This window comes from Haliotis rubra, unplaced genomic scaffold, assembly GCF_003918875.1.
Source record: "Haliotis rubra isolate DU_JTF1 unplaced genomic scaffold, ASM391887v1 Scf158, whole genome shotgun sequence".
Lineage (NCBI taxonomy): Eukaryota > Metazoa > Mollusca > Gastropoda > Lepetellida > Haliotidae > Haliotis > Haliotis rubra.
Window position 1 is genome coordinate 534,970 of NW_025765536.1, and position 18,769 is coordinate 553,738.

General features: G+C 40.1%; 1 long non-coding RNA gene across 1 annotated transcript; it reads left to right on the top strand.

The window, feature by feature from the left end:
* The first annotated feature begins 5,753 nt into the window (after positions 1-5,753).
* Positions 5,754-16,992, top strand: LOC124271140. Its single transcript, XR_006896956.1, has 3 exons — positions 5,754-5,764; positions 10,491-10,492; positions 16,870-16,992. It is a non-coding gene; the product is annotated as an uncharacterized LOC124271140 (long non-coding RNA).
* The last annotated feature ends 1,777 nt before the right edge of the window (positions 16,993-18,769 follow it).

Genomic DNA, 18,769 nt, shown 5'->3' on the forward strand with positions numbered 1-18,769 from the left:
GATTGAGGTCATAGCAATACAGATTGAGATGATGGCAATACATATTGATGTCATAGCAATACAGATTGAGGCCATAGCAATACAGATGGAGATCATGGCAGTACGGATTGATGTCATATCAATACAGATTGAGGTCATAGCAATACAGATTGAGATCATAGCAGTACAGATTGATGTCACAGCGATACAGATTGATGTCATAGCAATACAGATTGATGTTATAGCAGTACAGATTGATGTCATAGCAGTACGGATTGAGGCCATAGCAGTACAGATTGAGGTCATAGCAGTACAGATTGAGATCATAGCAAAACAGATTGATGTCATAGCCGTACAGATTGACGCCATAGCAATACAGATTGAGGTCATAGCAGTACAGATTGATGTTATAGCAATACAGATTGAGATCGTAGCAATACAGATTATGGTCATAGCAGTACAGATGGAGATCATAGCAGTACAGATTAAGGTCATAGCAGTACAGAATGAGGTCATAGCAATACAGATTGAGGCCATGCCAATACAGATTGAGGTCATAGCAGTACCGAGTGACGTCATGGCAGTAACGCCTACCAAAACATATTAAAGTGCTCTTTCGTTTTGTTTTTATTCAGCACGAACATCACCACGTTTGGTCATTATCAATGAGAAGAATAAGTTGGGCTATTTATATAGCTGTATTCAAGTCACTCTCACCACAAATTGTTGGGATCGTATTCAACCAGTACATTAATGTCGTACCATTTGAAATATCGTACCATTTTTAAACACTTTTTAAAAGACAAAGATGGTTAAAGTCAATGAGATGCCCATGTGAATGAATACATACCGAAAATTGATTGAAGGGAGACAACCCGGGTAGACATCGTGCGCTCAATAAACTGAAGGTTGCAGCTCAAATCACATATCTAATAATTGTGCAGGTGGTCTTGTGTGTGTGTGTGCGTGCGTGCGTGCGTACGTGCGTGCGTGTGTGTGTGTGTGTGTGTGTGTGTGTGTTTGGGGTTTGTTTGGTTTCTGTTTGATTCTATATTGAATGGAAGTGCAAAATCGGTATATTCCTATTAATCATTGTTAATCCTGATAAAATTGAAGAAAACGGAAGAAGCTATTTTTTTTTAAAATAATAATACTAATGCATTCAAATATGTATTCTTGGGATGTCATTGTTAGGTACTGCTGCGAGAGACTTCGTGTCTCATCATTCATGCACCGTAGGCATCCTAACATCGGGATACGTAGACCGTCATGATATTTATCCCGCACTCATCTCAATAAACAATGGAACCATACCTGGCTAACACTTATGCAATAATGAACCATTTTGTTACAAATGTTAAACAGATTTAAATTTAAGCTCAAATATTATGCTTGAAAAATTCCACCTAATTCGTTATAGATTGTATATCAATAATTGCTGTCAACCATACATGCGTCATTTAGTGTTGGAAAGTGGAAATAACTTGGAACTATGGGACAACACATAACCACCCCTTGACCATTCCTAGAGGTATAAATTCGAAGATAAAAGTCAAATGAAACAGCGTAATTCAAAGCATCCGTTTGATACATGTACACCCTTGAACAATCTGCGGTTGATAAACACCAGAGCTAGCTCTTTCACCACGCTGGTAAATACAAGCTCTCTGTCGGAGACGAGCCACCAGACTATAGGCAGTGTAAAGTAAACATGTTACACTTATCTACAGATCTGACGCGTGAAAATCATCACTTCGCTATCTACTGAGTGCTCCTTGTGGACGGAATACAGACGCTGGAAAGGCCATGCCAAAGAACTACTCGTTTTTTTAAATTAAAACTGTTTGGATTTTGTCGTCAGGTAAGTGAAACTGTATATATTATACATCAAGAAAAAAAATTCTATATATAGCTACTAATTATCTGTTTGGCAACAGGACAAATAATGATAAACATTTTCTCCGGTCATGTTTTCATAAAAGGGAATTTGAAAACAGATTATCATTTCGTCTCATTATTAACATTATCAGATCGGGTGTCCACAAGGGTAAGATCAAACAGAGAATGAAACAGCGTCATTCATTCATTCATTCATTCATTCATTCATTCATGTTTGGTCAATTGGCTGTGTCAAGTTGTCTCCCCTAGTTGCGTCAGGATTCATGGTCGTCTGTTCAAATCCCAATGAGTTATACCAATGGATGAAAAACATCAGTCTCGTTAACAATGTGAGTGTAATCACAGGCAAACTGTAGCGCAAATAGGGTTGCGCAACAAAGAGAAAATGAGCAGTCTTCCTATATGCGAGCGTAAATGTGCTCGCTTCACTTCGCTCGCATATAGAAAAACTGGTCATTTGTCTGTCTGTTGCACAACCCTAGTTGCGCTACAGTTTGCCTGTGATGTACGACTGATCAAGTCTGTAGGTCTATACGTTGTAGTGCCACGTGTACGACTGACCAAGAGGCCTCAATCTCTACTGTAATGACCGTAATCTCTCTAAATTGTAATGCGCTACCTTAAAATTATTTGAAACATTATAAGCAAATATAATCGTTTAGCATGTAATAATGACGCATTTTCGTGACAAACACTTATATAACTTTTTTTTAAATGACAGTAAATTTTCGACTAAGGAAAAGTTCATCTTAGATTTTTGTTCTATATTTGTTTTCCTTAAGTACAGTAAAGAAATGGAAACTCGAAACGCGCTATAAGAAGTGTTGCCTAGGGTTTCCAGAAGGTGGTATGGCCGGTGTCCGGAATCAACATACGTGTGTATACATCAATACATTTCTCAGCTTCCCCCGTGTGTTTGGAGAAATCACGTATTCGAATATGTTTATGGCTGCGATTGCCAGAGAGAAATCTCATTTGCTGAGATACGGGTTGAAAGGTGATGACGATGTTAATCGCGTCATTCACGAGAGGCCAGTAGCACTCCTCCAGAAACACACATATAAACAGACCCATCTCTGGGTCCATTCACCTACTTCCTCTGAAAACTAAATGAAATAACGCTACATCAAGTAAACGTGATAAAAATGCGGTTCTCCATAGATTAACATCCAGTCTCTGAAATGAATATAATTTACAGAACCAAATGTTCATAAAATATAATGAAAAGGAGCCCAGAGTCTTTCTTCATTTTCATCTAAAAATGTGTGCACGTGGTAATCTAGACTTGCCACACGTTCTAGACTGGCATGGGCTGCATTGGGTATATTTGTTTCAGGGTCTGTTTGACAGACTAAGTTCTTCATTGAAGAGATAGATATTCTGACCGACATGTTAAGTGTAATGGTCGTGCAGATGAAAGTCACAACAGTAATAATACCTGAGCTGTTTGGTGTTGGTAGAAGTATCAGTTAGCGCATACATAAAATACGTAAAATGATGATTTTAAGGCGGGTCACCCATTTCATTCTGGGGAGGTAGGGGGGTCATCAATTTTGTACGTAAAATTATTTTAGAATTATGCTTCAAAATTATGGGAAGTGGGTGAGGTCATTGATTTTGTACATGACATGCAAGGGGATCACTTACTTTGTACATAAATTATAGGGGGACATTCACATTGTACATGTTTCTCCATAAAAAATCATCATTAACACGCACACGCGCACAATGTAAAATTGGAACAAATCAATAATCGTTTATTTTTGTTTACCACAAAACCCAACCGTTTTCAGTTCAAAACTGTATTTTCAGGTGATCAGTCATATTAATCGTTGTAAACAGCCAGCCTCCCGTGATCAATAGAGAGGCAGTTACACTCAGCATCAGTGTTGGTATTCTATAGCCCGCAGATGCACAAGGTGATTGGTTTCAAAACTGGAATCAATATTCTGTTGCCTAGCTTCGTCTTTTTACTGTGAACCCGTAGTCAAATATTATTCACAGTAAGCACGCGTTCTCGTCTTAACCAGGAACTATGGTGTGTAGCCTTTAGCATAGACTAACAACTAGTCTCTGAAATGAACATATTTTACTGAAAAAAGTTCATAGTAAAAAAAATAAAATATAATGAAAAGGAGCCCTGAGACTTTCTTCATTTTCCTGAAGCTGAGGAAATCTAGACTTGCCACATTTTCTAGAATTGCGTGGGCTTTGATGCTTCAGGGTCTGTACGACAGACTACCTTTAGCAGTAATACTTTAAGCTCATGATATTACAAAAGAGTTCATTTAAAGGCATTTGTAACGAGTGAGTACGGTTTTACGCCGCTTTTAGCAATATTCCAGCAGTATCACGGCGGGGGACACCAGGAATGGGCTTCACACATTGTGCCATGCATGTGGAGAATCGAACCCGGCGTGACGAGCGAACGCTTTAACAACTAGGCTACCCCATCGCATTTGTAACGAGATATCAGAGTATATGTCAGTATGTGAATGCAGATAAACTTTTGAAAAGGGGAATGAAAATGACACCCATTCGAGGCGCAAGCCCGATATTCGTCATTAAACAGACCGTATTTCCCCCATAAAGGACTGAATATGCTCGGAGGAATGTTCAAAGCCCTGCGGTAATAAACGACAACGTCATATGTCATGTTCAGTGTTGTAAAAGACTGCAGTCGTTCACATACTGACAGAACAGGACTTGTTGTTAATCTAATGACCATGAGATTTTAATCTTCTTGATACACTATATATTTTGAGACACAGCGAGCGTGAACATAGTAATATGAAACTGCAATAAAAACAGCTTGCTTGGAATTTTAACCAAAGGCTACCATGCATGAAGAGAACTCTGATCAACTTTATAACTTGCATAGACATCCGGTATTGGTTGTGTTGGCTACGCTACTTCCAACTGGCGTTAATAGAGAAAATGCGATATTTGATAACCTCAGATAGTTATAAATACACTATGATGCATATTGATATGCATGCTGTTTTACGTATCATGTCACTTAAGGTGTACATAATCAACCATGTGGAGTGATTCTCTTTTTTCTGTTTGCGCTGCTTTTAAAAGGCATTAAAATACTAGAGGAGAATGTATATTTTCTCCATTGTGCTAATGTAGTCAATGAAATGTCTGGGGTAATCTATAGATAAAGTACACACGTTCACATAATCACATCCTGGTGAAATATTCCACTATAAACAGAACACTTAGAAATAAACAGATCGTGTCACGAGCTTCCTCGTTCATGTATTTTCAAATTCTCGCAAATTCCCATGTATTTTGTATACACTTATCAATTAGCCCTGTCAACTCCAGAAATGTCATTCTGTAACTGTATTAACTGCGGGTCCTGTTCTGGGGCTTTGTTGACATCAAGAAAAAAATGTGTATGAATAGATCGGGAGGATGGATGTGTCAACGCGTAGATATGATCGACAGGGGAACTAGCTTGGAATTATACGTACAATAAGTTGACAAAGACGAAGGATAGGTTGAGTTCAAACTACTTTAGTTGGTTGCACAAGCCAGGACAAACATTAGTAATAGTATACATGAATGAGGTTAGTGGAGTTCCGGCTCAATACCAGGGCGCTTCCTACGAGGGATTATCCTGCTCGTGGTCGTCCCAACAGACAGTCGGAATACCGGACTCCTTGACAATATGGATGTGAGCATATATATACAGTTTTTGACAACAATGGACAGGCGAGCACACAACAGTGGACAGATAGAGAAACAATAGCACTTCTTTGTAACAGTGGATGTGATGGCAGACGCGGCCAAGGGGGATGACCAGTTAATGTTCTAAATGTCATATTAATGAAAGTGACAAAGTGGTACAGGGTTGCTGACAAGAAAACGATGTACAGTGCGGTAGTGATAATGATTAAGTATGCAGATTAAATAATTGCAATTAAGTTTCACATGGTTTCGCTACATAGTTTTTTTATCTTTAGGAATATTTGAACGATGGCTGTCCTGAATTAGGCGCTATAACAGATGAATGTATGGATGGAAATGATTTACAACCTATAATACACCAAATACTAATAATGGCATTATTTATTGTCCAATGAAGGACATACATAACATTGACACATGCAAATGCACATTTGTGTAGAGGAAGCCGTTGTAAGGGAAAGGTACAGAAATACGGTCTATGCTAAGACATATTACATAACAAAGAAATTGATAACATAAGATACATAGCACTATATTATTCAGGAACAGGATTTTTTTGTCAGTGATGGCAAACGTAACTGTTGCAATGTCATAATTGTCTTGTGTTTTTTAATAAAAATAGTTATCTTTTTACATCCTTGAACTTACAAACAAAAAGCAAAAATAAATACAGTTGAATATTTTGCAAGCTGATTGTTAGTGAGTTTCATCAGTTCTCTGTGCCTTCGAAAATCTTAACTTTCTGTAAGGTTATGTATGGGCAGTCCATTGGAATGTGACAGATAACAGGCAACACATCACTGATACGATCTGCCCTCAGAATGGCAGAAAGCTAAACCAGTGCTACTGAGGATTGCCATGTAAACATTTTCACACTCTTGATTACGTTGCTGTCTACAAATGAAAGCATAATTGCAGCGAGTTTGAATTTGTGACAATCTTCGCCATTTTAGGTAGTTGCCAAATTTCTGTGTGGGACTGAATTCTTTTCCCTCTTCTTCAGTATACAGACCAAATTTGTATAGATGGAAAGTTTCCACCAATGTTTCAATTATCACTTGGATAAACTGGTGGAAACACCCTTATGGTAGTAAATATAGTAATACTGCAATAGGAATCCTTGTATAGCCAAGAATCTTTCCAACATAAACTGTCTTCTCCTTGAAAGTGCAAATATATTTTCCAGTTAAAGTATTGTAGACATTGTATTCATTGTTATTTGTTGACAATATTTCTTTTTTTAAAGAAATTAATGAAATATTTCGAGGAATTACCGTTTTCCAACTACAGGATGTTTAGTTCTGATAAACATCTACAATGTCAATGCCTTGATAAAGTTCCAGGCAAACCCTTTTCCAAGAATGAATGACCAGTCCTCAACCCATGACACTTGACAGCCATCCCAGGGATTCAGCACAAATTTCAGTATGGCAGGATATATCGTTCATCGTTTAGATAGTTTGTTTTATAAATATGTCACATGTAACATATTTTGAACTGAAAAGATTTGAAATGACATCAGGAGTCCCATCAGCAAAATATAAACGTGAATACAGTATTGTTGTTTGGTTTTATGTTTTACATAACAAATAGCACAATTACAAAGACAAAACCATCTACCCATTCATGATTTATATACTTGTATTAACTTTCCCTCATAAATATCAAATTTCAGAAATAAAACATAACTATCTGGACTGTAAATGTGTTGGATTATCTTTAGGATTTGCATCTCTATGTATAGATATGAACAATGACAATTTCCCAAATCTGTAAGGCAAGAAAGACTAATATCTAAGATGAATTAGATAACATATTTATTGCATAGCAGTCAATGAAGGAACAGTGGCAATATCCTGTATAAACTACAAATATAATATATAGTTACATTATATTTGTAAAAAAATTAGGTATTTCAGCATGTATATGAATTTGCAGTACTTTTTTAAACCGGTGATTCAAAAGGTATAAATGACAACTAGGAAGAGCCATTAATGGTATATTTCTAAACAGTAATCAGTATTTACTGAAGTGGCAAGTGCACATATACTCCAGACTCCAGACTCCACTCCAAGACTCCACTCCAACCCTCCACTCCAAGACTCCACTCCATGTTTTACAGTATGCCATTGGAATGTGACAGATTAGAGGAAACACATCACTGATACAATCTGCCCTCAGAATGTCAGAGAGCTAAACCAGCTCTACTGAGGATTGCCATGTAAACATTTTCACAATCTCGATTACGTTGCTGTCTACAAATGAAAGAATAATTCGAAACTGAATTTGTGACGATTTATTAATAAGTTTGGAGTAAACTGACAAACATTAACAAACATTTCTACGAGAGCTGTAAAAAAGAAAGACTAATCTCTAAGATGCGAAAAGATAAGATATTTATTGCCTTGAAGGGACAGTGGCAATATCCTATAAAATACACATATACATGTAATATATAGTAATAATATATTTGTAGAAACTTCAGGTATTCTGGCATAAATGTGGATTTGTAGTTCTTTTGAAATGGGTGATTCCGGAGGTATAAAAGATAACTGGGAAGAGACATTAATTGCATATTCCAAACAGTAAACCGTTTTTACAGAAGTGGCAAGTGCTCTTAATCTCCAGACTCCAGACTCCAGACTCCAATCCAAGGCTCCACTCCAAGACTCCACTCCATATTTTACAGTATGCCCGGTAATTGAGCCTAAGAAACGTTTAAAGGGACACTCTGATGAGAGGTCTGGTGTCCATATCTCCGGCGTAGGGGACTTAATGCATAACACCAGGCTGGAACGAAGATTTGTCTTCGAGGACGCTCGGTAATCAATAACCTTAAAAATGAAAGACAGGTACAACCGTGATGCTTTAGTTAGTAGAATCACGTTTTCTGGGACTGCCAATTTGCCCTAACGTATTCCGCCTTTAAATTAATTCAAACACGCACCGTCAGCGGTGAAGGGGCCCAGCTCGGTGCCATCCATCACCGAGCTTCGTGATATCATTCAGCCAGCCCCTTCTACAACAGAAACAGTCATATCAGGCTTATAGTGACAATTCCAAGACTCGACTGAGAAGGTACGCTGGTATATTAGACCCACTATGGCAAGTCCGGTTTGTGAGACTCGCTGACCTAACGCTGAAACTTAAATTATAGTTTATTTTTTACAAGTGCGTGAATTAGGTTAAGAGTCTCACATGCAATCACTTGTGTCATGACGCAGATATTCTGTTGGCCTGTACAAGCAGTGAATGTCTGCATAAGCTCACAGCTGTATGTCTCGGAGAGGCAACATAGCCTAGAGCATGGTACGGAATATCAAGGAAACAAGTGTTCATTCGGAAGCGGCTGACGTATGACGGGAAACATAATATATATCAAAGACATATATCTATATCAACGCGACAAGGGACGCTGTCACGGATGTGACGGCTGGCCACTATGACGGAAGATGGACCAGAAGACACTACGGACGTAAGCAGGCAGATTTCACTGTGATTGTCAACCGGTAAGTGCGCTCCAAACATTTCTGAAAAATATTTCAGTGATTTAAAATCCCCTGGCAGTAAAATGGCGTTGCCCGATGAAAAGTTACAAAACAGAATATCTTGTGTAACGATTTTCTACGCTCCCTGTGGGGTTAACCATTTCTTAAAACGTTCAAAGAACAGCGAAATTCCTGGACTAGCGCTTAGTCTCTGAATATATATAGTTTTGGTAGGAACATATAATTCATTTTAAATTGAAAAGTCGTTCCATTGAGTTGGGCTATTCTGGACCTGAAGAAATCTAAAGTTGCTTCATTTAGGGCTTAAGCATTGAAAGGGAGTTGGTTGGGGATGTTGGTGCCGGTTATTCCAGGTGATAATATAGATGTAACATCCTCACAAAACATATCTATAGCGTTTAATAAGACGGTGTTGTGATGTGATTCGCATGTATAACGAATCAGTCATGTGAGTCCTTACACATGCTGTCCTGACACATGCTATAGCCAGCTACCTCGCCTTGCTCCAAGGTTGTACCGATGGCTAAGCCAGTAACTCTATCCATTAAAGAGGCAAGTCTGGCTAAGCGGGCACACCAGGCTGTTAGAGGGATATATATATTTTAGGAATTATCATTTAAACTATTAATCATGACCTTAGAGACTTGTGCAAGTCTACTAGCTACGGTGACCACACAGCCAGGAGCATTGTGGTCCACGTGAACGTGTTGTGAGACAGGTCTGTTTTCTCGGTTAACGAAGTAGCCGTGTAGTCGGCTATACGAAAGTGGTTGTGCGGAAGGGAATACAAGATGGTTCAGGGGCTAAGATACACTAAAACCTCGAAATAAAGTCCTTTCACTGTGGTGTGGTGACTCGTCCACTGCGATCGAGGTCACTCTTGCCATATAAGTATGCGTCCGTTATTTAGAGGTGCAATGTACGCTTTCTATATGTGAAAGGTAGCATGTACTGTACAACAGAATACTACCTCAATATATTTATGTTTGGTGACATTTTTAATGGTTAGATCCGATATGAAATAGAAAATATCCGTACCATCAATTGCTCTTTTCACACGGTTTATATACTAGCCACATAAAGAAACTGTGCATTGTCAAAACATTATCCCAGTTGATAAGTACGATAACAATGTCAAAGGTACATATAAACTTTAATGGAGGGATCATGAGACCATAACAAGTCGGGAGAATTTCAATTGAAAAGTCAATCACAATGACGACACGAGTCCACAAACGGGACAGGGGTCAAACGTCCACCATCGGCATTGAGAACAGCAGTGCATCGACGACGCATAGAGCCTATCAAACGTGCAAGGAAGGCTTGTGGGATGTCACGCCAGATTCTCTCAAGTTCTGTTGCAAGGTCAAGGACGTTATCTGGCGGATGAGGAAGACGGCGTAGACGTCGATCCATCTCGTCCCAAACATGCTCTATCGGGGAGAGATCCGGTGAATTTGCAGGCCAAGGCAGTAAGTCAACGTTGTGGTGTTGCAAGAAATCCATAGCAACCCTTGCCGTATGAGGGCGGGCATTGTCCTGTTAGAATGTTAACCCAGGGCCATGACGTTGCAGAAAAGGAATTGCCGCATGTCGAAGAATTTGATCCCTGTAGCCCACACCAGTTAAGTTGCCCTGAACAATCACCAAAGGAGTGCTGTTATTCCACCCCAAATCATCACGGAACCACCATCAAAGCGATTCCTCTCTAAGACACAGGCCTGTGCATAACGTTCTCCCACGCGTCTATAGGCACGTTGACGTCCATCACTATGGGAAAAGTTAAACCTGGACTCATCTGTAAAAACAACATTTCTCCACCAAAGCAAGGGTCCGCGGACATGATTTCGGCACCACATTCGGCGAGCTTGTCGATGACGTTGTGTCAGGATAGGCCGTATGGCGGGACGTCGTGGTCTGATCCCGTGATGACGTAAACATTGTCGAACTGTGTTGGGGTGGATACAGCGAAGTCCTGGGATGGTTCGGGCAGTCATCACTGCAGTCTGAAACCTGTACCGAAGATGGGTCACCCTTATCCATATGTCCTGTCTTGGCGTTGTTACACGTGGACGTCCAGAACGTGGCCGATCGATGACGTCATTTGTGTTCTGGTAGCGTCTCACCAGTGCAGAAATGGTGTTCCGGTGGCAGTGGAAATGTGCAGCCACTTGTCGTTGAGACATTCCCCCACAGACCATCCCAATGGCTTCATGACGTTGTGCAGACGTGAGCCTTGGCATGCTATGCGTTTCAATAGCCGTTTAATTTTTTTGAACGATCGCAAGGGCAGGGGTTGAGCTTTCCAAAGTGACAGTATTGTGTGGCATTCATTTGCTCTGTTTCTCTTTCCCGGAATGCACGTGCAACAACGTATTGCACGTCTCAAGGACGAACCCACTGACGTCACGGAACGTGGCACGTGCATGCATGTTGGATACATGTCACTAATCTCTGAGTTTGAGTCCTTATGTGTCTACACAGGTTTGATAAATTTAGATTTTAAATTTTTGTATGCACAGATTCTTTATGTGCCTAGTTACTTACACCTGCCAAAACTTGTCCATGGTTAGTGAGAGTGGATATGGGTTTACGGTGATTTTAGCGATATTCCAGCAATATCACGACAGGGAACACCAGAAATGGCTTCACACATTGTACTCATGTGGGGATTCGAACCCGGTTCTTCGGCGTTACGAGCGGACGCTTTAACCACAAGGCTACCGCACCACGCCATGTCCATGGTTAATGGTTCAACGTACGGAGCAGTAACCCTGCACAGCTGGCATTGGTCCTCGACTGCTTCCTGTTTCTTACAACAGTATAGATCTAGACAACAGAGCTAAGATCTAAGACCGCGTTTTGAAACGTGAACTGGTTGTGGCTGTTCCTCGGAGAAGTGCTCAGTCCGTTAACGTTAATATGATACCTTGGTCGTGGTTCGAATCCTAGAATTCATCTGATTATTGTGCTTGGTCTGTAGGAAACCTGGCTGCAATCGGCTACAAAAGTGGTTACACAGGTAAAATGAGGTTTAGGTCAATTTCAAGGATATGGTACGTACATAACGATGTGCATAAGCATGTGCATGCGTGTGTGCGAGCGCATGTGCGTGTGCGTCAGTGTCTGTGTGTGACTGCGTGTACCAATCCTGGAAAAGGGCGATTTTAACTAATTAAACCAGGACAACATACGAACCTTGAATCTTTTTGAAAAAACGTAATCAAAGAAAGTCATCATTTGATTCGGGATCAAAACCCCTTGTGTTATTTTTCAGTTGTTGTGACCTTTACCATCAAAACCCACGTATGTATCCACATTGTTAAAAGCTTACTTGAATTCCACTCAATAAGCCGGAAAGACAGGGGCGACGTCAAGCAAATAACACATTATCACAAAATCAAAGCAAGTTTATTTAATTCAAATCTAAACAACCGGTTGGTACAAACAAGCTACAAAAGCGTGCCAGTAGGAGTATTACAAACGCTTGAGACTAAACATCAATACGGACTGAAGCACCAGGGACGACTGTGCGTGGGAATCTCACATTGTATTGGTCTTTAACGCCGAGTTCGAGCACCGCTAAGAGATGCTGGAGAGCAAATTAAATATGGCCACTCACTGCGTGGACAAGCATCCGTTTCCGGTATTGATGAGGTGAAAGCTCCTCACAGAGATCTAGGAGTCGCATATGTGTGGTTCACATTATAAAGCAATATAATGTGCACCTCTGGGAAGTTTGAGAATTGCGTGGTCATACAGTGATTATATAGTGTGGGCATTGTAGCTTCATGGGGGTGATCGATTATAAAGGAGGGTGGATCTGATTGGTGACGGAAAGTTTTGACTATGCAGAAACTTTAGAACATTTTCAGTGAGCTGCTTCACGTCCAAGGACTTCGGATATTCTGCGCATTATTTGCAGTGACAGGTAGGTTGCGATGTGAAACATGTTTTGGTGGAATTTATAGGAAAGAAAAACTTGAAAATATATTACACGAGTGGAAATCTGATTCTTGTATTCATTATCCAAAGTAAAGCCTCCCCACACGTATTATGAGATCTTACTTTCGTAAAAAGGTATGATTGTGGGGGAAAACAGAAAACAAAACCTATTTGTTTAGTTCATCTCAAAACACAGTTGTTTTGAGAATCAAATTACACAGAATGAATTTATTTTTAATGAATATTTATAATGTGACCGCTATTCCTATTTCTGGTTATATTTAATGATTTTCTGCCATTCTGAAGACGAGGTTTTCACGTGTGTGATACCAAAGATCTACATATCCGAAAATATTTGAAAATATTTACTTATCACTTGTTTGGATGAAAACCAAATACTGGAATCCTATGCTGGATAAAATCCACGAAAAAATGTTTTATCTTGCATATTTTTCAAAACGTTTTGAAAAACGAAATATATTTCACTATACCGGGTATTATGTTAGGTGTGATTATAAGCATAATAGTCGCAAGTAATTGACTTAGTGAACCGACTGACGATGGTACTTGGGAAAATAGTGCGTTTTTTGATCAGCCAAGGGTGATGTATTGCGATGTCTCGTGTCGTTAAGACCAAGAAAGACTAATCTTTTTTCTGTAAATGAGCTAAACTATTTCCTTATGGCGAGGCGTACGTCCTATTTCTAACAACCTCCTGTGAGTGATAGGATCCCGGGAAACACAGGACTGAGTGATTGTCAGTATTGAAAAATGAACCCCGAGGTATGGTTGCCGCCTCTCTCATGCTCATATCACACACGGAAATCGATATACACCTTGCAATTCTCTCTCTCTCTCTCTCTCTCTCTCTCTCTCTCTCTCTCTCTCTCTCTCTCTCTCTCTCTCTCTCTCTCTCTCTCTCTCTCACGAACACACACACTCACAAACACACACATACACACTCACTCAATAACAAGCATTCTCACACACACTTACAAAGACATACACTCACAACTGCGCTCACAAACAAATGCACACTGACAAACTGACACTCACTCGATAACAAGCACGTGTACTCGCACTCACACACTCACGTGCACGCTTTTCGAATACAGACATATTGACAAACACTTTAGTATTCAAATCCTGCCATATATTTAACGGGAACAGGACACACCCAGTCTAAACAACACACGATGCACACTCAAATCCAAGCCGGCCAGACAACTCATACCACAACAGAGCCGCATAACGTTCACGAAAGAGTTGCTATGGACACGAAGAAGTATGGGATGAAGAAGGTGTAATAGTTTGGGGTCAGACAACTCGGAACTCATTAATCTGACCTGATTTGTTTCAAAAGGCAATCAGGACAAAGTTAGTGCGGTATGTCGCCGAGTGTAATGGACATTAATGGCCTTGGCGGCTGGGCTGTAGACATTGGTGCGGACACTCCATGCCAAAGTGTCGAGCGTTGTCGTAAAGGGTTGCGATTAATGCCATTTCTCATGACAGGCAAACCCTTACATCCAACAAGAATACACCAATCACTTGATCGCAGTTCTCAGCCATGCCACTTGTTCATTTAGAAATATAGCCGAAATGACTTGATTTATCTGTTCGTTGGAAAACAATTATTTTTTAGTAAATAGAAAGAAACCTGAATCCTGCGCCTTGGAAGTTAGTTTCCTAATAAAGCAGAAAAGTTATTTATTAAGCTGCTAATTTTACATAGCTGGGTAGGGCTAGCAATACATTAAGAAAAAACACATGTTTTATCGTTAATATCCCACTATTTGAAATATGAACATCATCGAAAAAGCAATACCAACCAAACATGCTACCATATATGGAATACAATAAACTACGTTTATTAAGAACACTCTTGTTACGAAATGACGGATACAACGAAACTTTTGTTTGGTCACTTGCGGTATATTTTAGTCGAAATGCCTATTACGCACTGCGGTTATAACGAACTAAAATCAGTGGTCCCTTGAGTTCGTTATAACCGTAGGTTACTGTTTACAGTTTCTACAAAGTAACTGTTGCCCTTATGCCTTGGAATGTCCCTATGCTGAGCGCAAGCAGTCCATGTGCATGTAGCATTTGAACCCATCAATAATAGATTATTATATATTAGTTCATAGCAATATCATTTGAGTTCGTTACAACCGGAGTATACAGTATGTTTTACCATCAGCACCTGATCATTTTTGTGTGTGCGTGCGTGCGTGCGCGCTGATTTGGGCCTCTTTGTAACCGTATATCATCATGACATGTTGTTACATACTTTTATGAATAGTCTGTTTAATCGAGTTCTAGACAGCGGCGTTTTTCCAGATTCCTGGAATGTAGGATTGATTGTACCTCTGCATAAGTCGAGTGAAAGGGGTGATCCAAACAATTATAGACTAGAGGTATTCCATTTTTGAATACACTTAACAAAATATTTACAACAATATTAGATAATCGCATTAAGTCTGGATATCCACTCGTGAACTTTTATCTGAGTGCCAAGCGGGATTTCGAGAAGAATATTCAACTACGGACCATATATTTAGTCTCAAAAGTATTATCCATAAATATCTGCGGAAGAAAGGGGGAAAGTTTTATTGTCTATTCGTAGACTTTAAGAAAGCGTTTGATTCCGTTAATAGATCAAAACTGTTATATGTACTACTACAGTCAGGTATACATGGCAAACTCCAACGTCTTTTACGTAATATGTACACCAGTGTGAGAGCATCTGTTAGAACCAGTAAATTTCAAATAATTGATATATTTGATACATATGCCGGAGTGAGGCAAGGTTGCATTCTATCACCAGTACTGTTCCTGTTATATGTTGAAGAACTTGTTAAGGAAATGTTATGAAATGATACGAGAGGTGTATTTATTAACGAACATATCAGAGATCTTGCAATAATTCTATTTGCAGATGATGTCGTGATTCTTGTCGATTCTGTTGACCAGTTACAATGCAAGATACATACTCTAAATGAATATTGTTTGAAATGGGGTCTTCAGATAAATTAGTAAAACTAAAGTAATGTTTTTTAAAAATTGGGGTAAAATCTCTAAAAGTGAAAAATGGTTCTTTAATGGCAAAAAATTGGAGGTGGTATCATATTACAAATATTTAGGTATTATATTTTCGTGTAGAAATATTTTCTCCAGAGCCTGTGAAACATTATCTATGCAAGCTGAACGAGCCCTACATGTCATAAAGAAATTCATATGTAAATATAAAGAATTACCGATCCATGCATCATTTAAACTGTTTGACAGCCTCCGTTGTGTAGTGGTTAGAGCGTCCGCCCGGAGAGCGGAAGGTCGCGGGTTCGATCCCCGACCGCGTCATACCAAAAGACGTTGAAATATGGTACTTGTTGGTCCCTGCCTGGCGTTCGGCATTAATGGGTACAACAAGGACTGGTCGGCTCGGAGTCAATATAATGTTTCTGTTGCTTCACTGCGACATGGTATCTCAGTGGGCTAGCACTATCAAACAAGCTTAAGTCTGGGCTAGTACAAGCAGCCGCACATACACATACACACGCATGCACGTCGTTATATGAGCGAAATATTCTCAAGCACGACGTTAAACCCAATTTCACCTCACCTCACCCTTAAACTGTTTGATGGAAAATTTTTGCTGTACGGCTCTGAAATATGGGGCATTAATATAAACAAGGGTAGATTCAAAGTTCTGTAAGTTTTTGTTGCGTGTTGGCCACAGAACTGCGAACAAGGTTATTTTAGCTGAATGAGGACGTTTTCCACTGTTTATTAACGCCCGATGTCGGGTTATTTCATATTGGCTAAGATTGATGAGACAACCAATTTCACGATATTCAAGATGTAGTTATGAAATGCTTAAAACACTAGATGATACCGGAGATACTAATTTGGTTTCCTTCGTTAGAACTATTCTTTTTAGTCATGGCTTTGGAAATGTATGGCTCGCTCAAAATGTAAGTAATACACAATATTTCATCGAAGTATTCAAGCAGAGATGCAAAGACATTTATCAACAAGACTGGTATAATGAAATAACGTCATCAACCTGTGTCAACTTTTATTCAGAATATAAATATTGTATTAATACAGAAATTTACCTTTCAAAGATTAAATCACCACAACTTAAGCGTACGCTTATTAAATTTACATGTAACGCTTACAACTTCAAAGTCCAAGCGGCGCGATTTGCCAAAACTACAAATACAATAGATATCCAATGTCCATTCTGCATTTTTGTCGCAAGAAGATGACTACCATGTATTACTTATATGCCCAAAATATTTAGAAATAAGAGAAACATATTTGCCTTATTATTTCTATATATACTAGCCACATAAAGAAACTGTGCATTGTCAAAATATTATCCCAGTTGATAAGTACGATAACAATGTCAAAGGTACATATAAACTTTAATGGAGGGATCATGAGACCATAACAAGTCGGGAGAATTTCAATTGAAAAGTCAATCACAATGACGACTCGAGTCCACAAACGGGACAGGGGTCAAACGTCCACCATCGGCATTGAGAACAGCAGTGCATCGACGACGCATAGAGCCTATCAAACGTGCAAGGAAGGCTTGTGGGATGTCACGCCAGATTCTCTCAAGTTCTGTTGCAAGGTCAAGGACGTTATCTGGCGGATGAGGAAGACGGCGTAGACGTCGATCCATCTCGTCCCAAACATGCTCTATCGGGGAGAGATCCGGTGAATTTGCAGGCCAAGGCAGTAAGTCAACGTTGTGGTGTTGCAAGAAATCCATAGCAACCCTTGCCGTATGAGGGCGGGCATTGTCCTGTTAGAATGTTAACCCAGGGCCATGACGTTGCAGAAAAGGAATTGCCACAGGTCGAAGAATCTGGTCCCTGTAGCCCACACCAGTTAAGTTGTCCTGAACAATCACCAAAGGAGTTCTTTGGCGTGCTGTTATCCCACCCCAAATCATCACTGAATCGCCACCAAAGCGATTCCTCTCCAAGACACAGGCCTGTGCATAACGTTCTCCCACGCGTCTATAGGCACGTTGACGTCCATCACTATGGGAAATGTTAACCCTGGACTCATCTGTAAAAACAACATTTCTCCACCAAAACAAGGGTCTGCGGACATAATTTCGGCACCACATTCGGCGAGCTTGTCGATGACGTTGTGTCAGGATAGGCCGTATGGCGGGACGTCTGATCCCGTGATGAAGTAAACGTTGTCGAACTGTGTTGGGGTGGATACAGCGAAGTCCTGGGATGGTTCGGGCAGTCATCACTGCAGTCTGAAACCTGTGGCGAAGATGGGTCACCCTTATCCATCTGTCCTGTCTTGGCATTGTTACACGTGGACGACCAGAACGTGGCTGATCGATGACGTCATTTGTGTTCTGGTAGCGTCTCACCAGTGCAGAAATGGTGTTCCGGTGGCAGTGGAAATGTGCAGCCACTTGTCGTTGAGACATTCTCCCACAGACCATCCCAATGGCCTCATGACGTTGTGCAGACGTGAGCCTTGGCATGCTATGCGTTTCAACAGCCGTTTAATTTTTTGGCACGATCGCTAGGGCAGGGGTTAAGCTTCCCAAAGTGACAGTATTGTGTGGCATTCATTTGCTCTGTTTCTTTTTCCCGGAATGCTCGTGCAACAACCAATTGCACATCTCAAGGACGAACCAACTGACGTCACGGAACGTGGCACGTGCATGCATGTTGGATACATGTCACTAATCT